Here is a 26,828-nt window from a genome sequence, read left to right as displayed (position 1 = left end):
AGCTAAGGTGATCGATTTCCAAATAATTACATTCCTAAAATTATTTCACTTTCAAAGAAGACATTTAAAATTCTCAAAGCAGTGTGTGGAAGAAAGATTGCATTACTCTGATTGGATAAGATATGTCTCAGCTTCCCAAGTAAAGCAAAGAAGGTGCAGGGAAAGGCAATTCAAATTTAATTTTAAGTTGGCTACAGAACCTTTTGAGTTTTCTATCCACCCGCTTTTAACTCATCAAAATCCCTTTGGAGTTCAGGACTTATGGGTAGTACATTACATACTGTAAGATACATTGTAATTCATGCTACGACATATTCAAGATCCTGTTCCGAATTGATTTTCTAATTTCCGTAACAATTATAAAATGTAATGTAGAAATGTCTGCAAGAAAAAAATGGATAGTGAGACTAAATCTCTTCACATGAATGCAGTGTGAACTTTCTTAATTATTCTTAAATGTTAACAAAGACAGGGAATAAAGCCTGCCCTTCACAATTCTGAATTTAAAGAGCATACAGAGGAAGTAAAGACCCTTGTCCTTAAGAAGCTTGCACTCTAATTTCTAAACTTCTATCATCTAACTAGGACAGATTACAAATCCCTCTAAACTGCAAGCTCATCATGGGAAGGGACTGTGTCCATTATATGGTTAGGTTGAACTCTCCCAAGCCTTTAGTACAGTGTCCTAAACAAAGTAAGTGCTTAATACATGCAATTGATTGAAATACCACCTCTAGTAGGTTTCTTTGGGTCTCCCACAAGTCATGGTTAATGCTGAATGGCAATATAAGGATGGTTTAATAATAAATGGGGTGTTGGAATGCAGTTAGCCAACTGGCCCTTGCTTTACATTTGCCATGCCATAACTCAATTGGCTATGAGTGGTGGATGGATAGGGTCATTGCTCTAGGAGAGTGTAAAAGAGCAACTGGAGATAGGACAGAGGGGGGAAAAGGGTTCCAGAACGGTTTGGCACAATCTGCCGTACAACACAGCAGGGACCATGTCTACAAACTCTGTTAAATAGTAATAATAATGATGGTATTTGTTAAGCGCTTACTATTTTCCAGGAACTGTACTAAGCACTGGAGTTGATATAAGCAAATCGGGTTGAACAGTTGCTGTCCCACAAGGGGCTCACGGCCTCAAATCCCATTTTACAGATGAGGGAATCAAGGCACAGAGAAGTAAAGTGATTTGCCCAAGTTCAAACAGCAGACATGTGGCAGAGCCAGGATAAGAACCCTCAACCTTCTGACTTCTAGGCCTGTGCTCTATCCACTACACCAGGCTGCTTCTCAATTATCGTCTCCCAACTGCTTAGGATTCATTCAATCATATTTATTGAGCACTTACTGTATGCAGAGCACTGTACTAAGTGCTTGAAAAGTACAATTCAGCAATAGAGAGAGAGAATCCCTGCCCACACTGGGCTGACAGCCTAGAAGTGGGGGAGACAGATATCAAAGTAAATAGGTATTAATATAAATAGAATTATAGATATATAGATACCCACGTGCTATGGGGCAGGGAGAGGTTGTAGAACAAAGGGAGCAAGTTGGTGTAACATGGAAGGAAGAGGAAACTGAGGAAAAAGGGGGCTGAGTCTGAGAAGGCCTCTTGGAGGAACTGAGCCTGCAGGAGGGCTTTGAAGGGGCAAGTGTAGTGGCTCATTTGGAGAGGGAGGGCATTCAAGGCCAGTCGTAGGATGTGGGCCAGGGGTCAACAGCGGGACAGGAGAGTGAGACACAGTGAGAATGTTAGCACCAGAGGAGCGGAGTGTGTGGGCTGGCATGTAGAAAGAAACAAGGGAGGTGAGGTAGGAGGGGGTAAGATGATGGAGAGCTTGGAAGCCAATAGTGAGGAGTTTTTGTTTGATATGGAGGTTGGTGGGAGACCACTGGAGATTTTTGAGGAGGGGGGTGACATGCCCTCAACATTTCTGTAGAAAGATAATCCAGGCAGCAGAGTGAAGTTGACTCACTTGTCAACTGTGTGACTGTGGGCAAGTCACTTAACTTCTCTGTGCCTCAGTTACCTCATCTGTAAAATGGGGATTAAGACTGTGAGCCCCATGTGGGACAATCTGATTCCCCTCGGTCTACCCCAGCGCTTAGAACAGTGCTTGGCACATAGTAAGTGCTTAACAAATACCAACATTAAGTATGAACTTCAGTGGGGAGAGACAGGAGTTTGGGAGATCAGAAAGGAAGCTGATGCAGAAATCCAGTTGGGTTAAACTCTGTGCACAGTTAGTGCTCAATAACATTAAGTGTTCCATAAATGCCACTGATTGATTGATAGCTAATCAGATGAAACCCTTCAAGATGATCTGATCAATTAAAGGTTTAGATCAGATCCTGAGGATTATCTACATAGTTTAAATTCTGAAGTTTCCTGATCTTGTGATGGAGATGGGGAGAGGGCAGTCATCCTCGGTCCTCAGGGAATGGAGACACAGAGCAGGGATTAGAGGGAGGTCTCTGTGGGAGAGGCAGGAGCTGGGCCTTTCCCAATTGGGTCTGCGGGGAAGGGGAAAAAAAAAAAGCATCCCAGCTTCTCAGGAGAGATTGTGCCCACTCAGAGCCCACCGTCCATTTCCCCAGCAGTCACTGCCCTTCCAGGGAACAGAGAGAAGGCAGAGAGCTGCTCCCGGAGGGGCTGTGAGGGACAAGGGGGTTGTGTGTGCTGTTCCTCTAGAGCTAACTGGGGAACAGACCAGGGATGAGTACCAGACTGGCATCAGATTGCATCACATAACTGGAAGGTGTCAATCATAGGAGAAGCAGTGCCATGTTGGGTCCTACTTCCACCCCTTCTGATCGGAATTAATTGATCTGATAAAATGTCTAGATATGTTTGTAACCCAATCAAAAACCTCTCATGCAAATCACAACCTTGTTGGAGATCCAGGAAAAGTGTCTGGGTGACAATCACTTCCACAATCTGAACACAGGAAGGGAGATTCTTTGTGTGCTAATAGACTTGTGTCATATAAGGTCTGTCTCGATTTCTGATCAGTCCCTTGATATGCTAATACTTGTCAAGCTTTGTTCAAGGTGAGCAATCTTCCCCTGATTGCTGCTTACTTGCCCCTTGAGGTCCGGGGGCTATGTCTAATTCCCACCTCTAATTTCCCATGGTTAAATACAGTGTTCTATACCCAGAAAGTGCTTAACAAAGCATGGCCTAGTGAATAAAGCATAGGTCTGGGAGTCACAATTCCTGGTTTCTAATCCCAGGTCTGCCACTTGTCTGCTGGGTTACTTTGAGCAAGTCACTTCACTTCTCTACACCTCAGGTACCTTATCTGTAAAATGGGGATTAAAACTGTGAGCTCTATGTGGGACAAGAACTATTTCCCAACTGATTATCTTGTATCTATCCCAGAGTTTAGAACACTGTCTGACACATAGTAAGCAACTTTACAAAGAAGCAGCATGGCTTAGTGAAAAGAGCACGGGCTTGAGAGAGGTTGTGGGTTCTAATCCCAGCTCTACCACTTGTCAGCTGCGTGACTTTGGGCAAGTCACTCAGCTTCTTTGTGCCTCAGTTACCACATCTGTAAAATGAGGATTAAGACTGAGCCCCACGTGGGACAACCTGATAATTTGTATTTACCCCAGTGTTTAGAAGTGGGGACACATAATAAGCGCTTCATAAATACCATTATTATTATATGCTCTTTCTACTACAAATACTACTACCACTGCCGGGTTGGTTTTTCTGTTGCTGTTGTCTCCTAACAATAGCAATAACTTTGCTATTTCAGGGTTGGAGACTGTGTTTCATCATGTCTTTGAACTATTTACCATGCCCATCTAACTTTCTATGCCCACTCCTAATTCCACAGACAGCAACGACTTGGGTATCCTGCTGTGATCCTTTTACCTCTGTTTCTCAACCAGAACAGCTGTGATCCTATAAAGCTGCTAGCTTGAAAACAGACAGGAATCATGTCTTAACTCCACTATACTCCTTCAACTCCTTAGTCCAGTGATCTGCACAGAATAAGCACTTAATGCACACTATTGATTGTGATGAATTCTTCCTTGATGACAGTCAATTTGTTGTGTTTCAGTCAGTCAATCATATTTTTTGAGCACTTACTTTTGTGCAGATCATTTTACTAAGCCCTGAGGAGAGAACAATATAACCATATAACATTCCCTGCCCTCACAAGCTTACAGTCTAGAGTAGGGGAGACAGACATTAATATAAATATATGAAATTACAGATATGCACATAAGAGCTGTGGGCCCGGGAGGTGGGATAAAGGGAGTAAGTCAAGAGGAGCAGAAGGGAGTGGGGAAAAGGAGGGCTTAGTCAGGGAAGGCCTCTTGGAGGAGATAAGAACCATCCAGAACCTTATTGTCGGGAATCTTATTTGGTCTTTTGATGTTGGATATGATTATGCAAATGAATGATTTTATTTGCATTTCTCTAATAAACTGAGGCCAGGAAAAGTTAAATGATTTCCCTTGGGTTATTCAACAAACGAAACTCACCAGTAAGGGAGGAGGCGTCGGCTTCCTCCTCTCGCCCCTTTGCTGCTTCCGCACTATCCCTCCTCCCCCCTCCCTCTCCTTCCCCTCCTTCGAAGCCCATATCATTCGCCTCTACCACCCACTCCAGTTACTTGTCGCCGTCATCTACCGCCCTCACGGTTCCACCTCCGACTTCTTCAACCACCTTGACCCCTTTCTCACCTTCCTTCTCTCCTTCTCTCTGCCCACTCTGATCCTTGGAGACTTCAACATCCATACGGATGTACCCGACGACTCCTCTGCTGCCCACCTGCTATCCCTCCTTGACTCTGCCGACCTCCTCCTCCACCATACCGTGCCCACTCACCGACTCGGTCACACCCTCGATCTCGTCATCTCCTACCGCTGCACTATCTCCTCCCTCACCGACTCTGAAATCCCTCTCTCTGACCATAACCTTCTCACCTGCCTCATCTCTCACACTCCCTCCCCCTGCAAATCTTCGCTACTGCCCCACAGAGACCTCCGCTCTCTCTATCCCATCCGTCTTTCCAATAGCATCTCTCCTCACCTTGCCGCCCTGTCCTCTCTTCCCACTCTCGACGATCAGGTCTCCGCTCTCAACTCCACCCTCTCTACTCATCTCGACTCTCTCACCCCCCTTTCCCTCCGCCGCTCTTGCTCCACTAACCCACAGCCCTGGATCACCTCCTCCGTCCGCCTCCTACGCTCCTATGCTCAAGCTGCTGAGCGCTGCTGGCGAAAGTCCAAGCACCGAGCCGACCTCACACACTTCAAATTTAGCCTTTCCTGCCTTAACTCTGCCCTCTCCTCCGCCAGGCAAAGCTTCTTCTCCTCCCTCATCGACACCCATGCCCGTCACCCCCGCCGATTGTTCCGGACCTTTAACTCTCTCCTTAGGCCCCCTGTTCCTCCCCCTCCCCCATCTCTCACCCCTAATGATCTGGCCACCTATTTCCTCACGAAAATCAACACGATCAGGTCTGAGCTCCCCAAAGTCACCCCTCCGCCTCTCCCCTCCCCCCCACCAACCCCCTCCCCTACTTTCCCATCCTTCCCTGCAGTACCCTCAGAGGAGATCTCCTCCCTCCTCGCAAGTGCCACCCCCTCCACCTGCGCCTCGGACCCCATTGCCTCTCACCTTCTTAAAACCATCACCCCTGCCCTCCTACCTTCCTTAACTTCTATTTTTAACCACTCAATCTCCAAGGGCTCCTTCCCCTCTGCCTTCAAACATGCCCACGTCTCCCCCATCCTAAAAAAACCCGCTCTTGACCCCACTTCCCCCTCCAGTTATCGTCCTATCTCCCTACTACCCTTCCTTTCCAAAATCCTAGAACGAGTCGTCTACAATTGATGCCTAGAATTCCTTAACTCCCATTCTCTCCTAGACCCCAATCTGGCTTCCGTCCCCTCCACTCTACCGAGACTGCTCTCTCTAAGGTCACCCATGACCTCCTTCTTGCCAAATCCAATGGCTCCTACTCCATTCTAATCCTCCTTGACCTCTCTGCTGCCTTTCACACTGTCGACCATCCCCTCCTCCTCCATACCTTATCTCACCTTGGCTTCACGGACTCTGTCCTCTCCTGCTTCTCCTCTTACCTCTCTGGCCGATCATTCTCAGTCTCCTTCACTGGAGCCTCCTCCCCCTCCCATCCTTTAACTGTCGGAGTTCCTCAAGGGTCAGTTCTTGGCCCTCTTCTGTTCTCCATTTACACTCACTCCCTCGGTGAACTCATTCGCTCTCATGGCTTTGACTACCATCTCTATGCAGATGACACGCAGATCTACATCTCCGCCCCTGTCCTCTCCCCCTCCCTTCAGGCTTGCATCTCCTCCTGCCTCCAGGACGTCTCCACCTGGATGTTGGCCCGCCACCTAAAATTCAACCTAAAACTCAACATGAGCAAGACTGAGCTCCTCATCTTCCCTCCCAAACCCGGTCCTCTCCCAGACTTCTCTATCATCATGGATGGCACGACCATCCTTCCCATCTCTCAGGCCCGCAATCTCGGTGTCATCCTTGACTCGTCCCTCTCGTTCACCCCACACATCCTATCCGTTACCAAGACCTGCCGGTTTCACCTCTACAATATCGCCAAGATCCGCCCTTTCCTCTCCACCCAAACGGCTACCTTACTATTACGGGCTCTCGTAATATCCCGGCTAGACTACTGTGTCAGCCTTCTCTCTGACCTCCCTTCCTCCTCTCTCGCCCCGCTCCGGTCTATTCTTCACTCCGCTGCCCGGCTCATCTTCCTGCAGAAACCATCTGGGCATGTCACTCCCCTTCTTAAACAACTCCAGTGGTTGCCTATCGACCTCCGCTCCAAACAAAAACTCCTCACTCTAGGCTTCAAGGCTCTCCATCACCTTGCCCCTTCCTACCTCTCCTCCCTTCTCTCTTTCTACCGCCCACCCCGCACGCTCCGCTCCTCTGCCGCCCACCTCCTCACCGTCCCTCGGTCTCGCCTATCCCGCCGTCGACCCCTGGGTCACGTCCTCCCGCGGTCCTGGAACGCCCTCCCTCCTCACCTCCGCCAAACTGATTCTCTTTCCCTCTTCAAAACCCTACTTAAAAATCACCTCCTCCAAGAGGCGTTCCCAGACTGAGCTCCTCTTCCCCCTCTACTCCCTCTGCCATCCCCCCTTTACCTCTCCGCAGCTAAAGCCTCATTTTCCCCTTTTCCCTCTGCTCCTCCACCTCTCCCTTCCCATCCCCACAGCACTGTACTCGTCCAGTCAACTGTATATATTTTCGTTACCCTATTTATTTTGTTAATGAATTGTACATCGCCTTGATTCTATTTAGTTGCCATTGTTTTTATGAGATGTTGTTCCCCTTGACGCTGTTTATTGCCATTGTTCTTGTCTGTCCGTCTCCCCTGATTAGACTGTAAGCCCGTCAAACGGCAGGGACTGTCTCTATCTGTTGCCGACTTGTTCATCCCAAGCGCTTAGTACAGTGCTCTGCACATAGTAAGCGCTCAATAAATACTATTGAATGAATGAAATGAGATGCAGTGTTCTAATCCAAGTTCTTGACAAAGATCCTCAATTCTCAGTTTCCCTTCACTAAGATAGGAAGCTTCTACTTTAAATGCAAATAAGGCATCAGAGAAGATTGCAATGTCCCTGCAACGGAATGGGCTTTCATCTACTGGATTCATATTCATTAGCTTTATTAAAAACACAGCTCCTCCAAGAGGACTTCCCCAACTAAGCCCTCATTTTTCCTCTTCTACTCCCTTCTGCATTGAACTTGCACTGGGATTTGTACCCTTTAGTCACCCCTCCCTTAACACTCAAGTATGTATCTGTAATTGAATATATTTATATTAATGCCCATCTCCCCATCTAGACTGTAAGGTTCTTCTGTATCTACCAACTGTTATACTGTACTCTGCCAAGCACTTAATACCTCACTCTGCACAGAGTATGTGCTCAATAAATTGATTGATTGACATATGGCAAATGAATCAGTATAATGGACTACTGACTGAAGTATATTTACTTGCCCAATTCATCAGTAGTGGAAGCCTCACCTTTTCACCAACAGTGAGGTTTGTTAGCTCAAAGTGTTGAGGACATTACCTATAAACGTTTTACAGGAATGAGAATGTGAGGTCAATAGTGAAGAAACATAGTCCAATTCACTGCCTTTATTTTTATTTCTAACCCTCTAAGCTGTCCATTACAAGAATCAATACAGTGCAATTTTTGAGGTTGAATTCTAAACGCTATGTAATCATGAAAATCCATAACAACAGCTTGTTTCTCTCTTGCCAAAGCCAGTAGAGTTGTCTTTTCTCCACCCCAAGAGAATATCTTCACAGAGGAAATATTTACTCAACACTCCATAACAGAGGTCATTTTTTTTTTGTAAATGTTAGGTAGAGTGAAAAGAGTTTGAGGAGGAAAAGTCAATTCTCGTAGACAAGCTCAGAGTACTTCCAGGGAACCTATTTCATATGACTATGGGAAAGGAGGACATGAGCAATGTCATTTCTGGGCTAGGCCAATTGTCCATTCACTCCAAGAATCTGCCTCCAACATTGGCAACAAGAGTCTCAAAAGAAAAGAAATTAAAAATTATGATAATTGTTAAGCTCTATGTTCCAGACACTGTGCTAAACACAAGGCTGGATACAAGAAAATTGGTTTGGATACTGTCCCTGTTCCATGTGGGGCTCACAGTCTCAATCCCCATTTTAAAGAAGAGGTAACAGAGGCACAGAGGAATAAAATGACTTGCAAGGTCACACAGCAGACTAGTGGCAGAGCCAGGATTGGGTCCCAGGTCCATGCTCTATATCCATTATGAATGAGATGGTTGCCATCCCAAACAGCGGTCCATAAATTGGAAAGGAATTGTCCAACAGTCCAAACTTTTCCTCAAATCCACCTACTATCCTATTGTGAACTTCCCTTTGATGAATTTCTCCAAATCTTTGAAGCCAGTTATGTTTTTGTCCTGCATAACTTCCTGTGATAATTTTATATACTTGTTTTACATGTGCTTACAATTTATATATTAATGGAATCTGTTGATAGTCAAAAATTCTGTCATTGACAGATTTACCTTAGTTTATCTAAACCTGCTGTGTAATTAAGTTTTCCTTTTCTTGGTTTTTAATTCACCTCTTTCAACCTTTTTTCAGGTATTATAATAATAATAAAGGATAATGAATGATAAATAATAAAATGAGACAAACCCATGGAAATTATTGGTGCAGATATGCACAAAGAAGCAGTATGACCTAGTAGATACAACATGGGCCTGGGACTCAGAAGGACCAGGATTCTAATCCCAGTTGTTTCACTTGTCTGCTGTGTGACCTTTGGTAAGTCTCTTCACTTTTTTGTGCCTCAGTTACTCTGTCAAATGGGGATTAGCACTCTGAGCCTTAAATGGGACAGGGACTGTGTCCAACCCTATTTGCTTATAACAGTTCCAGTGCTTAGTACAGTCCCTGGCAAATAGCAAATGCTTAACAAATACTACATTTATTATCATTGTTATTATGTGCCATGATTTCATAGTATGTTTTGGTTTTCCATCCTATTCCTGATGATGCTCAGTGTTTTAATGACCAAATTGGATCCTGCTATACACTGAACTAATGATTTAAGAGCTAATAATGGATTGCAGAGCTCTTCTTTAAGGAGTGCCTGATAGCTCACTGTCAGTAGCATAGATCATTTTTGCCCAGAAGAGTGGCAGCTGGTGAAATGTAAAGTGGTCCAGGAATTAAGCTTAACATATCACACATTGGATTGTTTGGGATCTGATAATCTTGTACAGTTCCATGATGAGTTGGAACATTTTGCTTTACTAAGCATCATCCTTTAAGATGATATGACCACTGTGGGCTTTATAATATCAAAATGATTAGTCTTCTCATAGTTTAAGTTATAGTTGGCCCAACCTGGTGAGTGGGGGTGCTTCTGGGAAAAAAGGAGTCTGGGTTTTCCACAAGCCTCGGGAGGAAAGAATCCAGACTGACAAGAGAATGTGTGCCATTTCCTCTGGATTCTCCGGGAAAGTTCAAGCTGCCTGAGCATGTGGGGGTGAACCCTGAGTGGACCTCAGGAGGGGAAACCCAAATCTGGGCCTTTGCAGCCGGGAGCTCTCCTGACCATTCACAGAGAGCTGCTGCTCACTCCATCGACCCCATTGACACATGGGACTACAGGAGGGGAGGGAGCAGGAGCTCTTTCCAGGCCCTCATAAGGATCAGTTGATGCAGCATGGAATTGTGGATAGACCATGGGCCTAGGAGCCAGAAGATCATGGGTTCTAATCCCAACTCTGTTATGAGTCTGCTGTGTGACCTTAGAGAAGTCACTGCACTTCTCTGGAACTCAGTTACTACAAGTGTAAAATGGGGGTTGAGACTGCATCAGCCTCCTTGCTGATCTCCCTGCCTCCTGTCTCTCTCCAGTCCATACTTCACTCTGCTGCCCGGATAATTTTTCTACAAAAATATTCTGGACACTTCACCCTGCTCCTCAAAAACCTCCATTGGTTGCTCATCCACCTCTCTATCAAACAAAAACTCCTCACTGTTAGCTTTAAAACACTCCATCACCTTGCCCCCTCCTACCTCATCTAGCTTCTTTCCTTCTACAACCCAGCCTGCACACTTCGGTCCTAGTGCTAACCTTCTCACTGTGCCTCAATCTCACCTGTGTCACCGCCAACCCCTGCCCACATCCTGCCTCTGCCCTGAACACCCTCTCCTCCTCAAATCCACTAGACAACCCCTCTCTTTCATTTCATAACCTTACTGAAGGCACATTTCTTTCCAGAGACCTTCCCAGACTAAGCCCCACTTTTCCTCATCTCCTGACATGAGATTGGTAGTCCTTGACACTTTTCACTGCAAGCAGTTCATTTTTGTGACATTCACCAAACCTCACAGTCCTGAGGGTCTTTTAGGTGACCCAACCTTGTCACTTCCTCTAGCTCTTGATCTGAAGAGACTGCTGTAATGTATGTGTAAGTCCTCCAAAAAAATCAATCAGTAGCATTTAGCGAACAGTTATTGTGTGCAGGACACTGTACTAAGCACTTGGGAGAGTACAGTCTAAAAATTAGAGAATTGGTAGTCACATTCTCTGCTTGATGACAGATTCTGTTTGGAAAACTGTTACCATGTTTTCAAAGATTTTACCTCGAAACTGGGTAGGAGTCACACCACCCAAAGTAGCAGAGAATAGACCAGTTAATAATAATGATTTTGGTATTTATTAAGCTCTACATGCCAAGCACTGTTCTAAGCGCTGAGGTAGATACAAGGTAATCGGGTTGCCCCACATGGGGCTCACAGTCTTCAGCCCCATTTTACAGCTGAGGGAACTGAGGCACAGAGAAGTGAAGTGACTTGTCCCAGGTCACACAGCTGACAAATGGCAAAGCCAGGGTTAGAACCCATGACCTCTGACTCCCAAGACCAAGCTCTTTCCACTGAGCCGCGCTGCTTCTCTACCAGTTGTCCTTATCAGTTTCATTTTGTTTCTTAAAACACAAAAATCCACACATCTTTCACATCCTCCAGCATTTAGCTATAGCATAGAATAGTAAAAGTTTGTTACTCTAGAACATTTCAGGCAGTTTCCATGTATTCTCATCAAAAAGGGAGACTGTCTAAACCTTTGACCTCTGACCCGCTGAGAATGCATAATAAACTCAAGCTCAATTTTCCCTTTGCAGCCTTGCGTCTATTAAGTTGGCTCACTTGAAGTTCATTTAGCAGCAATCTAAGTGATTCTCACTTTCCTGTATTTTCAGTTCTTTTACTTTCTGTCATTACAGTTCTATTACAATTCACAGTATAGTGCATTTAGAGTTTGAGGGCAGTACTGAACTGTATTGTAATATTCAATGGAAAAAGAAAATCTCAACTGGAGACCTTTTTGCAACACATGGTGCACGAAGAAGCACCCTTGCCTTAGAACACTTATCCGCACATATAAGCAAGTAAAAGAAATGCTTATGTTGTTCTTTATTCTTACTGTCTCTGAATATTTTTTAAAGCAATCTAAGCATCTTATCTAGTTCCCTTCCCTGTTTTTCCTCCCTCCCCTGAATGTTTTTTTCCTCCTCCTCAATAGAAGGCTTAATGGAGGAGAATGGACGGTATGTGCACTTTGCCCAAAGAGGGAGAGGAGGGTGCAGGTTAGAAAACAGATGTCTGCTGCGTGACCTTGGCAAGTCACTTCACTTCTCTGTGCCTCAGTTACCTCATATGTAAAATGAGGATCGAGACTCGGGAGCCCCACACGGGACAGGGACTCTGTCCATTTGCTTATAATCACCTAGGCATTTAATAGAGTGCCTGGCACATAGTAAGCACTTAAATACCATGGTTATAATAATGGCATTTGTTAAGCACTTACTATGTGCAAAGCACTGTTCAAAGTGCTGATGCTGTTGGCATTCAGGAGAAGAGCACATGCAATGGAGTGAAGGACTGTGAGCACTTTCTGAGGATAGGGAGGTTTTCATTCAATCATATTTACTGAGTGCACAGCACAGTATTAAGCGCTTGAGAGAGTATAATACAACCATAAACACACACATTCCCTGCTCACAAAGAGCTTACAGTCTAGAGGGAGGGATAGGGGCATCATACAAATAAATGAATTACAGATATATATGTGCTATAGAGCTGGGAGTGGGGAAGTACAAAGGTAGCAAGTCAGGACAATGCAGGAGAGAGTGGGAGAAGAAAAAAGGAGGGTCTTAGTCTGGGAAGGCCTCTTAGAGGAGGGGGAAAGATGCTTTAAAGCCAATAGTGAGGAGTTTTTGTTTTATTCAAAGGTGGATGGATAACTACTGAAGTTTTTGAAGACTGGAGTGACATGCCCTGAGCGTTTTTGTAGAAAAAATGATCTGAGCAGCAAAGTGAAGTAAAGACTGGAGTGGGGAGAGATAGGAGGCTGGGAGGTCAGCAAGGGGGCTAATGGAGTAATCCAGGTGGGATAGGACACACGATTGTATGAATGAGGTAGCAGTTTGGTCGTAGAGGAAAGGGCAGATTTTAGCGACTTTGTGTTGGTGGGAATGACCGGATTTAGTGATGGATTGAATGTTGGCTGAATGAGGGAGGAGTCAAGAATAATATCAAGGTTTGGGCTTGTGATATAAGAAGGATGGTGGTATCATCTACAGTGATGGGAAAGTCAGGGGGAGAACAGTTTTGGGTGGGGGAAAAAAAAAAAGGAGTTCTGTTTTGGACACGTTAAGCTTGAGGTGGTGGGAGGACATCCAAGTAGAGTTGTCTTGAAGGAAAGAGGAAATATGAGACTGCAGAGAGGGAGAGTATCCCTACTCTGCCACTTGTCTGCTATGTGACCTTGAGCAAACCACTTCCCTTCTCTGTGTCTCAGTTACCTCATCTGTAAAATGGGGATTAAGACTGTGAGCCCCACATGGGACAACCTGCTTACCTTGTATCTAACCCAGCACTTAGAACAGTGCTTGGTACGTAGTAAGTGTTTAACAAATATCATCAATATCAGAAATCAGGGCTGGAAATGTAGATCTGGGTATCATCTGCAGAGAGATGGTAGTTGAAGCTGTTAGAACAATTGAGTTCTCCAAGGGAGTGAGTGTAGATGGAGGATAGAAAGGGACCCAGAACTGAACCCTGAGGGACCCCCAAAGTTAGGGACGGGAGGCAGAGGAGGACCCTGAGAATGAACTGCCAGAGAGATAAGAGGAGAACCAGGAAAAGACAGAGTCAGTGAAGCCAAGGTTAGATAATGTTTCCAGAAGGGGATGGTCCACAGTGTCAAAGGCAACTGAGAAGTCAAGGAGGATTAGGATGGAGTAGAGGCTGTTAGATCTGGCAAGAAGGAGATCATTGGTGACCTTTGAGAGGGTGGTTTCTGTGGAGCGTAGGGGACAGAAGCCAGATTGGGGGGTGGGGTGGGGGGTGGAGGGGGCATCAATGAGGGAATTGGAGAGGAATTAAAGACAGCTTATATAGGCAACTTGCTCAAGGACTTTGGAGAGGAATAGTAGGTGGGAGATGGGGTAATGACTGGAGGGAGCAGTGGGATCAAGGGAGGGTATTTTTTTTTTTCAAATAAGGGAGACATGGCAAGTTTGAAAGCAGTGGGGAAGAAGCTATTGGACATCGAATAGTTGTCAAATGGTTGAAGATGGTTGTTAGGGAGGGAAGAAGGGCAAAATGTCTGAACTTAAGCAGGGCAGGAGTAAGGGGCCGCTACCCAGGAGGAAGCAGCTGGCGACGCCTTGAAGCCCAAAATCAACACGCTAAATGTGATAGGAAATATCAAAAAAGGAATTGAAACTTGTTTTATTTTGATGTTGGAAGGCTTTCTATATTATCTTTGTTTGCTTTTATCAGTCAGTCCATCAGTGGTATTTAATGAGTGCTTACTGTGTGCAGAGTACAGTACTAAGTGCTTGGGAGAGAACTATTCAGGAGAGGAGCTTAGTCTTGAGGGGGAGACAGACATTAAGTTACACATAAGGAAATTCAATGCCCTTTCTTCCTCCTGTTGCCTTATACTGTGAACCCCATGTGGGACAGGGATTGTGTCCAACCTATTTAACATGTATCTACCATAACTTCGGAATAGTGCTTGACTCATAGTGCTAAGTAAATATTATTAAAAGGAAACAAACAAAAAAAAATGTCTTCTGCTGATTCTCCTCTTATCTCTATGGTCACTTCCATAATCTGTTGTACAGGCTCCTCCTCTGCTGGCCACCTTGTAGCTTTGAATGTCCTTTAAGGTTCATGTTAGCTGGAACTCCCAGTGGACACCCCACCCTCAGTCCCACAGCCCTTATGTACATTCCTACAAATCATGTTATAATTTATAGAAATTCTTTCTTCCCCTCTACATTGTCTACCGACTCTGTGGTATTCTCCCAAGCACTTAGTACAGTGCTCTGCACACAGTAAGTGTTCAATAAATTCCACTGTTGATGACGACAAAGATGATCAACCCTCTTGAGGAACAGAAAGGGGAGTTTGTGGTTCAAGTAAGCAAAACTTTTTTTGCAGGGGAATTTGTTCAGCACTTACTATAAGATAGTCACTACACTAAGCATTGCAGTAGATACAAGATACGCAGGTTGGACTCAGGGCTCACAATCTTATTCCCCATTTTATAGATGAGGTACCTGAGGCACAGAGAAGAGAGATGCCCAAGGTAAGTGGCGGAGCAGGGATTAGAACCCAGGTCCTCTGGTCCCAGTCTCATGTTCTATCCACTAGGCAGTGATGCTTCTCAACTGTATTGCCAAATGGACTGTAAGCCCAGATGGCCTGTCTTGGGAAGTAGCCCAGCCGTATATCCCATCCTCTCTAACTGACTCCAGGCTACTCTAGACTGTAAACATTTCTAGAGATTATAAACTCACTGTGAGTGGAAAATGTGTTTGTTTGTTGTTATAGTGTACTTTCCCAAGCACTTAGTACAGTGCTCTGCACACGGTAACTGCTCAGGAAATATGATCGACTTACCACTCTACCAATGGGGGATGTACACAGTTTTGCCAGTCTGGTTTGCTGAATCATTGTAGGTTCATGATAATCAGTTCCCAGCTGCTTCAAATTTCTCTTCCTCTGTTGCTATGGTGATGGATTGAGGTCTTCTCTTATCCCATCAATTGATCAGTCAATCAGTGTTATTGTGTGCAGAGCACTGCACTAAATGCTTGGGAGACAACAATAAAAACAGAGTTGGCTTTGGGGGTATATCCTACCCCCAGATGCTCCTTCTGCCATTCTGTGGCACCTAAACTCTTGGATACTTATGCCCCCTACTCATACTTAGGTACAAATATTTGTACTATATTATTTCCTGCTACTTGTAATCCATTTTACCAACCACCTTCCCTGCTAAATCATAAACTCCTCTAGGGCAGGGTTCAAGCAAACTTTACTTGATGGTATAGTGCATAGAGCACAGACTTGAGAGACAAAAGGGAATGGGTTCTAATCCTGACTCCACCATGTCTCCTCTGTATGATCTTAGGCATGTTGCTTCACTTTTCTGTCCCTCAGATCCCTCATCTGTAAAATAGAGATTGAGACCGTTAGCCCCATGTGGGACAGGGACTATGTCCAATCCAATTTGCTTGTATCCACCTCAGGATACAGTTTAATACTTGGCACATAAGTGCTTATGAAATACCATAATACTAACTCTATTATATTCTAAGTACTTAGTACAGTGTTCAGCACAGAGTAAGCATTCAATACTACTGATTGAATGATTCTCACTCCCTCCTTTGTAATTGTTCAGGAAGTGCTCAGAAAAATAACAATTTTTCAGAAAAGACAGTAAAATTTCAACTCATCATCCACTTACCCAAACACAGGTTCAGGAAGCACAGGAGAAATGAAAACACCATGCGTACTTTTTGTGAAAGTTAAACAGGGAAACCCATGAAAAAACAGTTTTAACTGGAAAATAAAATTCAAGACATCTCCCTCAGTAGCATCGCTAATCAGAAAAACTCAAAATATTTTAAAATCAAATTAGTTGCAATATGCAAACTGAAGAATACTATGAGAGTTCAACTTCAAAAACCGGAGATACAATATTCTACTAAATACCTATATATCTGTAGTTATAATCCCAAATTTCCAGGAAAGCCCACAGGTATCTTTTAATATAAAGCAGCTAGACACCCAAGTCATTTGAGAATTGGAAAAAAGTTTATATTTCAAATGTTGGGATAGTTCAGATGACATCAATTTGGTCTGAATTATTCAGGTAATTGTGTCAATTTTCTACTTACTAGTGTAGACTTGAGAGACTGAAGCACTAAAATTTCAAACAAAACTGCTGAATCTCTACAACCAAATATTTATTTTGATTACATGCTCTTTTTTAAATAAGTTGATGTCTGTCTCCTTTTGCAAAGGGAGTATGTCAGTTCTCTCTCACTTCCCAAGTTATTACAATGAATTACACTCAGTGTGTGCTTTATAAATAAAACTGCTACCTACTACTACTAACATCACATCTCTTCCTCTTACTGCTATTATTCCTCCTCCTCACAATAATAATTATGGTACTTGTTAAGCACTTATTATATCTCAAACATTGTTCTAAGCACTGGAGCATCAACTGTGGGACACCAGATTGACCTGTCATCAGCTGTCTCTCTACTCTCTACAGCCATGCAATCGACTGAGATTTTTCTTTGTTCTGCCTTCAGAGTATTTAATCCTTTCCACTTGGCTTATCGTTTTATCACTGGAGCTCCCCATAGAGCAGCTTTTAGATAACTACCTGTCATTCATTCTCCTCTCATATGCTACCCAGCAGAAGAGAACCATGATAAAAGTAGAGGCTGATCCATTAAATGAAAGTTTGATTTCCTTAATCTTGGAAAATCCTCAACCTCCCAGTAAATGCAAATCAGTTCCAAACTTGAATGTAAATAATTTGAAACAAACTTTTTTACCACATACACACAGATAAGTATTGGCTTCTATAAACTCATATTAAAATCATTTGGGTCTCAATAGCTTTACCAGGATAATAATTAGATGTCTAAGATTCAGCAAAGAAATGACCCCATAACCCCATTTGGTTCACTTAAAATGATTTGTGCAGTTTTCTTTCAGTTAAGGCAAAGAAATTGAAAGGTTCACATGACCCTCATGAGCTTCCACAAATAGCTTTGTTTTTCACTCAAGCTTCACAATATAAATTTTGGGCATAACATTGAGGCCTTAGGGAAAAACCCACCAAAATATGCATTGTATTTGAGGGGAAGCTTACTTCTCTGCCTGCCTGCCAGTCTATTCTGGTCTCTGATTTATACTCAACCCAGTTTTCTCCAGGAGGTTTCAGCAGTCCCAACCACAGAGACCCTTCTCATTACTTTAGGAATGTTTGATCCTGAGGACCTTGCTTTTGGGGCCTTCTCAGCCCTTCTGAATCTCCTTTCTGGCTTTCTTTTCCCCTTAAGGCATATATTCCTGGGATGAGGTAGGGTGGACAGGGAAAGACCAAGTTTTTTTTCTGAATAACCTTAAGCACCTTGTCCAAGCCTCAATTCATTACCTCAATTCATTAGCCTGGGACTATGGCTTCAGCCCAGACACTAAGTGACTGACCTCTGACTCCTGCCCATCCCTCCTCTCTTTCCTATTGCCCCGGGGGTGGGGAGGGGGGAAGAAGAGGGACTGGGAGGCACAGAGGGTTGCTATGATTATTTAGGAAGGAAGCAACATTTCATGAAAATGCCTATGACTGAGGCCAGAAAAATGAATACCCTACTTGGGAATTTCACATTCCCATGAACATCTTATAGACCATAAGAACAAAATGTCCTCCCCCTCTTCACTAATATATATGTAATTTATTATTCATATTAATGTCTGTCACTCCCCACCACTCCCCAAATGGTAAGCTCATTGTTGGCAAGGAATGTGTCCATTTGTCATATTGTATTACTCTCCCAAGTGCTTAGTACAGTGTTCTGCACACAGTAAACCTGCAATCAGTATGATTGAATAAGTAAATGAATGAACTAAGTACACAAATATTTAACAGTCTCTCCAGGCCAACTAAAAATGATAATTGATCGATGGTATTTGAGTACTTTGTTCAGAGCACTGTACTAACTGCTTGGGAGAGTACAGTGCCATGAAGTTGGTAGACATTATCCCTGCTCTCAAGAAGTTTACAGTACAGTTGGAAAGACAGTCATGAAAATAAACTACAGACAGATAATACAGAAGAGTATAAGCCTAAAGACACAGAACTATGAAGAGAGGGGAGGGATGATTATCAATGTGCCTAGGCACTTGAAGCACAGGGGAGGGAGAGAACATAAAATAGTCATTCCAGCAACACCATGGTGATGATGATGAAGGCAGACACTGTACTGAGTGCTGTGATAGATACAAGGTAATTGGGTTGGACACAGTCCCTGTCCCACACAGGGCTCACAGTCTCAATCTCCGTTTTACAGAAGAAGTAACTGAGGTAGAGAGAAGTGAAGTGACTTGCCCAAGGTCACACAGCAAATAGCAGAGCCGAGATTAGATCCCAGATCCTCCTGACTCACTGGCTAGTGCTGTCTACTAGGCCATGTGATGGGAGGGAAGAGGAAAGGAAGATAGTGGTTTTCTCTGATATATTTTTGTTGACTTGAATTTTTTTCCTCCAACCCTGCCCATCAGCCTGCCCTATTGGACTCTTCAGGAATTTCATTATAGACCTCATGTATCTGAGCAACTATTTGTCATGGTCTCTTCATAGGTTTTGAAGGTTAAGGCAGAAATTTGGTAAATTAACTACAGTAATCTTCCTTGGGCATACCACACTGTCCAGGGTTTCTCTTGAACAATTTATTATAGGGAGACTCAGGCTCATTTCCTAGAATCCCACTGAGGTGAAAAGAAAAATAATGGGAAGGTCCAAATAGAAAAAGAAAAATGAGAAGAAAGAAACCTCTAACATCTGATTTAATCTTTGCGTTTGAGTACTCAGCAAACAGAATTAGTGAATCCCTATGGGTGACAGCTAATCCCTTCAAAGGCTAGTTTCTTGTATTTTAATTGTTGCGTGTTCGGAAAGACTTATTCAAAGATTTAGTCAAATGCCTCTCATAATAATAGTAATGAAGGTATTTGTTAAGTGCTTAGAATGTATCACGCAATGTTCTAAGCGTTGGGGTAAATACATTCTAATCAGACTGAACGCAGTCCCTGTCCCACATGGGACTCATAGTCTTAATCCCCACTTTACAGACGAGGTAATTGAGGCATAGAGAAGTGAAGTGACTTGCCCAAGATAACAGCAGGGAGGTGTTGGAGCCGGAAATAGAAACCAGGTCCTTTTGACTCCCAGGCCTTTGCTCTATCCACGAGGACATGCTGCTTCTGGACTAGAGAAGGAGCATGGCTTAGTGGAAAGACCATGGGCTTGGGAGTCAGAGGTCGTGGGTACTAATCCACAACTTGTCAGCTGTGTGACTTTGGGCATGTCACTTACCTTCTCTGTGCCTCAGTTACCTCATCTGTAAAATGGGGATTAGGACTGTGAGCTTCACGTGGGACAACCTGATTACCTTGTATCTCCCCCAGCACTTAAAACAGTGTTTGGCACACAGTAAGCACTTCAATATTATTATTATTTTTCTGCATTTAGTTTTGAGTTCACCCACATCCCCAAAAGAAATCAACACGTGGAAATTTGGATTTGTCCGAATAACTCGTGTTACAGATCAGTATTTTGACATTCATGTTCATTTGCTATAACCTGGACATTTTCCATTACAGGGCAATGATTCCCCTGGTATACATACCATCAGCAAATTTTCCCCCTGCAAGCACAATCCAACCTGCCATGTCAGTGTCAAACAAGGCTGTGCACTCGACAGATCAGTTGCAGAAATCCAAGAGACAGATGTGGAGGAAAGGTGTTTTCCTTGATATTTCATATCAGTGTTGTGCTCATTTAAACATACCTCCAGGGTCTCCGGTTTTCCATCACCATAGTTTCCAGCAGATTTTACCCATTATGAAGGATGGTAGAAGGGAAAGTTATTAACTCAGAAAGGGTAAGGCTAAGTATCCTGGTAAATCTCCCTAGTTCAGGTGACTGACAGATTGTTGCAGGGAGATGAGAATCCAAACCAATATGACAACCTTCAGTTGTGTGTGCCTCAGTGTAGTACTGAATAAAATTTCTTGATTAACAAAATTTAAAGTTATGCTTACTGGTGACTTTCCCCATACCAGGAAATGTATTTGATAGACTGAAGCTTTTTGTGGGAAAGAATTAAGTCTTCTATGTGTGTGGTATTCCACATCTTGCTCTTGCAGTCAAAAGTTTACCCTTTATTCATCCACCCTCACTTCCATAGCACTTATGACTATGACTTAAGACTCAGCACTTCTACCTGTAATTCATTTTGATGCCTGTTTCCCCCATTAAGACTGTAAGCTCTTTGACGGCAAGGGTCACATCTACCAACTCTGTTATGCTGTACTCTTCCAATGCTTTGCACACAGTAAACACTCAATACATGTACCGAATGGTTGAACGATTAATTTGTGGGGACTCCTTTGTGATCATATCAAAATCTATCCTTCAAAATTGGGTTGATATTTTCCACCAATTATTAAACAGTGTTGAGGAATGTTTGCGTGTTTAGAGATTACAAACCATGAAAATATATTTCTATATAAATCATTCTCCCAATGCAATTACTCCTATATTAACAAATGAACCATATCACTTTATCCCTGTTTCAATGAAAAATCGCACTATCACTGCACAGGTCACATAAGTGCAGTCTTTTATGACAATCAATAGATGTCAATTAATATCTACTTTTTTTCAGAAAGATTTACTCATTTTTCATGTCACCAGATATTGAGATCCACAATTCATCACCAGAGCTAAGGTTTACCAGAATTGTAAGAATTATGCAGCCTTTTACTGACTGCCAGAGTTAAATAGCCTGCAAGATATATGCAGGAAAAGTGGATGGGGCTCAAGTCATTCATCATGATTTCTCAGGATTCGCTGAATCAGAAATGGCAACCAACTAAACTTCTGACCATCCAGGACTTCAATAATAGAAGAGTCAGAACCGCTCTGGGTATGTCACTCTCCGATTCAAAAACCTCCAGTGGTCACCTATCAAGCTTTGTACAAAACAAAAACTTCAAAGCTCTCCATCCCCTTAGCCCCTCCAACCTCACCTCTCTCCTCTCCTTCTACAGTCCACCCTGTATACTCAGCTCCACTGCTGCTCACCTCCTCACAGTGCCTCGATCTCCCCTCTCGCCATCGACCCCTGGCCCATTTCCTACCGCTGACCCAGAATGCCCTCGCTCCTCCCATCTGCCAAACTAACTCTCTTCCCCTTTTCAAGGTGCTACTGAGCTCACCTCCTCCAGGAGGTCTTCCCAGACTGAGCCCTCCCTTTCCCTCTGTCCCTCCTTCCCTCCCCCTTCCCCTTTCTCCTGCCCTCTGCTCTACCCCCTTCCCCTCTCCACAGCACGTGTATACTGGTATATATTTTACTCTATTTTATTAATAATAATAATGGCATTTGTTAAGCGCTTACTATGTGCAAAGCACTGTTCTGAGCACTGGGGGGGGGGGGTACAAGGTGATCAGGTTGTCCCACGTGGAGCTCACAGTCTTGATCCCCATTTTACTATGAGGTAACAGGCTCAGAGAAGTTAAATGACTTACCCAAAGTCACACAACTGACAAGTGGTGGAGCCGATATTAGAACCCGTGACCTCTGACTCCCAAGCCCGTGCTCTTTCCACTGAGCCATGCTGCTTCTCCTAATGATGTGTATATGTATGATTCCATTTATCTTGATGGTTCTGATGCCTGTCTACTTGTTTTGATGTCTCCCCCTTTTAATAATAATAATAATAATAATGTCAGTATTTAAGCGCTTACTATGTGCAGAGCACTGTTTTAAACGCTGGGATAGATACAGGGTAATCAGGTTGTCCCACGTGAGGCTCACAGTCTTAATCCCCATTTTACAGATGAGGTAACTGAGGCACAGAGAAGTTAAGTGACTTGCCCACAGTCACACAGCTGACAAGTGGCAGAGCTGGGATTCGAATCCATGATCTCTGACTCCCAAGCCCAGGCTCTTTCCATTGAGCCATGCTGCTTCTTTTAGACTGGGAAACTGTTGTTGGGCAGGGATTGTCTCTGTCTGTTGCAGAACTGTACACTCCAAGCGCTCAGTACAGTGCTCTGCCCACAGTAAGTGCTCAATAAATACAATTGAATGAATGAATGGTGGTGCAAAGCCCAGACAGCTGTACTTGTTAGACATCACACAAGGACCCTTGAGGGACTCTACAGCCTGCCATATGCTGCTAAAGTGTCCAGGAGGCCCTCCAGGCCCATGTGACCTATGATGCTTTGGGGCATGAAGTGGCAGGAGGGTGCAGTGCTGCTGAATCACTGTTTCCTTCACAGCTCTCTCCTGCTCAGGCTGGGACTGTTACCACTGCTGCCAGTCCATTCCTGTCCCAGGACGGCATCGACTCCTGCCAGGAATCACAGATCCAGACTAGAATATTCTTCACCGGCGGCCAAGAACCCGCTGTGGCTCTGGAGGGGCCTTGTACCCACCTCACTCCGAGCCTGACATTCATCACAATTGGCTCAGAGCCCAGCATGACGGCCCCTCTCACCACTCCACTCATCTTTAAACAGTCCTAAGTATAGTCAATAAATCAAGAGTATTTATAGAGCATTTACTCCCTCCATGGAGCACTGTAAGAGCACGGACTTGGGAGTCAGAGTTCTAATGCCGCTCCACCACTTATTTGCTATGTGACCAGCGTGGCTCAGTGGAAAGAGCACGGGCTGAGGAGTCAGAGGTCATGGGTTCAAATTCCAGTTCTGCCACTTGTCAGCTGTGTGACTTTGGGCAAGTCACTTAACTTCTCTGCACCTCAGCTACCTCATCTGTAAAATGGGGATTAAGACTTTGAGCCCCCTTGTGGGACAACTCAAGGGCTTAGTACAGTGCTCTGCACATAATAAGCGCTCAATAAATACTATTGAATGAATCACCTGTATCCTCTCCAGAGCTTAAAACAGTGCTTTACACATACTAAGCGCTTAAACACCATCATCATCATTAACTTCTCTGGGACTCAGTTACCTCATCTGTAAAATGGGGAAAAAGTGTGAGCACCATGTGGGACAACCTGATTACCCTGTATCTACCCCGGTGCTTAGAACAGGGCTTAGCACATAGTTAGCGCTTAATTCCATAATTATATTATTACTAGTCCTTGGGAAGACTTAGTACAGTGCTCTGCACACAGTAAGTGCTCAAAAAATATGATTGGATGACTTGGAAGAGTGTACAATAGAATGAGTAACCATGATGCCTGTCCACAAGGAGCTTACAATCTAATGAGGGAGACAAGCACTAAAATCATTCTACAGAGAGGGGGAAGCACTAGACTCTAAAGATTCATTATATAAATTCTGGGGATCTGGTGGCAGTGAGTACTCAAAAACCTGAGAGTGGCAGAAGGTGAGAAATAGGGTAGGAAATTGAGAGGTTAATCTAGGAAAGCCTCCTGGAAGAGATGTGATTATAGAAGGGCACTGAAGATGGGGAGAGAAGGGGCTTTCCAGATGTGGATCAGGAAGGAATTCCCAGCAGAGGGGAGGGAGGGAGCAAAAGATTGACAGTATGAGAGATGAGAATGAGGTAGGGGAGGTAGGCTCGAGAGGAAGAGAGTTCAGGCTGGCATATGGTGGGAGACAAGCAAGGATAACTCATCAGGGGAGAGTGAGCAGGTGTGGCTTGTGATTAGGAAGAAATCTCTGTCCTGAGATTCGGTCTCTTGAGCAGTAAGTAGACAGTGTCAGCACCATCAGCATAATAGTGCATTCTCAAAGAAGGCTCTGAGAAAGGCCATATCACTATTATCGAGATATTCTTAAGGATAAGAATCTCCAAATATGTATTTTTTCTATAGTAGTTACAAACTACAAACCCTCCCTTCCAGAGTGTAAGCTCACTGTGGGCAGGGAATGTGTATTTTCCCAAGTTCTTAGTACAGTACTCCGCACACAGTAAGCTCCCAGTAAATGATTGAACATCTTGAGTAGCCTTGAGAGTAAGGTGAGCCCTATTTGACCTTCTGAAATCTCATCTCCTCCAGGAGGCCTTTCTGATTAATTTCTAATCCCTCCACTTCACAAGCCATACTAATAACACTTGAGCACATCCAGGGACTTAACCCTCTTCCCACTTAGAACTCACATGAGTACCTTTGTACTATATAACAACCACTTTTCAGGAATTTTTTAAATGTCTACCTTTCTGTAAAATGTATCCTGTAAACTTCTTAAGGGCAGGAGTAATGTTTCCTAGGTCTATTGAACTCTCTCATTCTTAGCACAGTGCTCTAGCCATAATCGGGAGTCAATCAATACTACTGATGGCTTGACTGATTAATTGGCTCACTAACCTTTTTTCCTAGGACTGCTTACTCAACTACAGAATCACTTTCACTAGCAACAGCAGCAATGATTTACTGTTTTCAAATCTCTGTAATTGGTACTGGAGAAAATGTTTTGGACACAGACTAGATATGGTCCCCGCCTCCTTTCCTTTTAATACTGAAGGATTTTTTGCCAGAGAATGCTAAAGAAAAAGCAAGGGTAAAAGAAAAGCCTACTCCTCTGTTTGGTTAAGTCATCTTCAGAAAGGAAAAAGGAATGAAATAACTTTAGTTTCTCTCCACCACTTCCCTCAGAGATGGTCATTCACCCCTGAAATGCCTCCTGATGCTTTGAGTTGGAAGAGGTCACGGCTGCCCTGAAGTCCGGTTCCCAGATAGGAAAATCCTTTCCCCCAAGTGACACTATTGGTTGGAGGGAAATCTTTTCCTTTTCCTCCCTAGTGTTTTCAGGCAATTTGCTGCTTGAACAAATGTTTACTCTTCTCTTGCCAGCTCCAGTCAGAAGAGTAAGAAGGGGCAGGGTGGGGAACGAGGCAGGAGGGATACACAAGCCAGGCACTTCAATCACTTACCGAGACACCTTCCACCTCCAGCTGAGACTCACCCTGGCCCTGGAGCTTAATCCTCCCAGTGAACAAAGTGAACAGAATTAAACTGACAGAACGGGGTCGGTGGGGAAAGACAGCAAGCTGCCCTAGAAAGACCCAGCTGGGAGCAGATACGGTTTTCCCTGATTGCAGCCCAGAGTCCCACCTGCAGAGCTGCTGTGTGGGGAACATAATTACCAGCACTGTAAGTGCATGGCAGATGGAGCCAAGACCCAGGGGAGATGGTGAAGTGGGGCATTGGAGCATTTTATGGCCATGATTTTTTTTTTTAAATGGTATTTTTTAAAATGGTATTTGTTAAGTGCTGTGTGCCAGGCACTGTACTAAGCACTGAGGTTTAGGCCCGTCTCACATAGGGCTCAGAGTCTTTAGTCCTCATTTTGCAGGCAACATAACTGGGGCACAGAGAAGTTGAGTGACTTGCCCTAGGTCACACAACAGAAAATTGGCAGAGCCAGATTTAGAAATCCAGTTCCTTCTGACTTCCAGGACCACACTCTATCAATTAGGCCACTGTTTATTTGTTAAGCATTGACTACATGCCAGGCGCTGTATTAAGCATTACAAATTAATCAGGTTGGACAAAGTTTATGTTACACATGGGCCTTATTGTCTTAAACCTCATTTTACAGATGAGGTAACTGAAGCACAAAGTTAAGTGTTTTACTCAAAGTCACACAACAGAATCAGTCAACCAATTGTATTTATTGAGCACTTACTGTGCTCAGAGAACTGAACTGCGTGAGAAAGTACAGTACAACAGAATTGGTAGACATTTATCACAAGCAGCCCCCCACCTCCCCTCATACCTACCAGGACCTTCCTAGACCAAGGGAGCCTTAGTGACACATAATAAAAATCAAACCACACCTCTAGTCACCAAGGTTAATGTGTGAAGTTTTTTACTTAGTTTTACCAACATGCAAGGGGGTGACACAAACACACACTCACTCCACCAAGGGTCCAATACCGGTCTAGCGTCAAAGGAGCCCATTCTGCTAATACTGCTTCTTTCTGTTTCCAAATACTACTCTCCTACTTGTGCTTCCCTCTGCTTCTCTGTATACCCCTAGTCCTTCTGTTATGCTGTCTCCAGGTGTCCCCATCTTATTCTAAACAAGCAACTTTTATCTGCTTTAGGTGTCACAGCTGGGGCTCTACTTGACAGTCACTGATGGGTCCAGACGCATTACTGGGTAGGACAGGGAGTGAAA

The 26,828-nt window shown here is 44.0% G+C and overlaps 1 long non-coding RNA gene across 1 annotated transcript in view; it reads right to left on the bottom strand.

The window, feature by feature from the left end:
- The window catches only part of LOC103170634, a 158,441-nt gene extending 132,756 nt beyond the window's left edge, over window positions 1-25,685 (bottom strand). The window contains exon 1 of the long non-coding RNA XR_003759847.1: window positions 25,579-25,685. This is a non-coding gene — a long non-coding RNA (uncharacterized LOC103170634). The remainder of the gene's footprint in view (window positions 1-25,578) is intronic.
- Window positions 25,686-26,828: the final 1,143 nt, after the last annotated feature.

Source organism: Ornithorhynchus anatinus, chromosome 5 (genome assembly GCF_004115215.2).
Source record: "Ornithorhynchus anatinus isolate Pmale09 chromosome 5, mOrnAna1.pri.v4, whole genome shotgun sequence".
Lineage (NCBI taxonomy): Eukaryota > Metazoa > Chordata > Mammalia > Monotremata > Ornithorhynchidae > Ornithorhynchus > Ornithorhynchus anatinus.
Note: the sequence above shows the minus strand (reverse complement) of the source record. Positions and strands in the feature narration are given on the sequence as shown.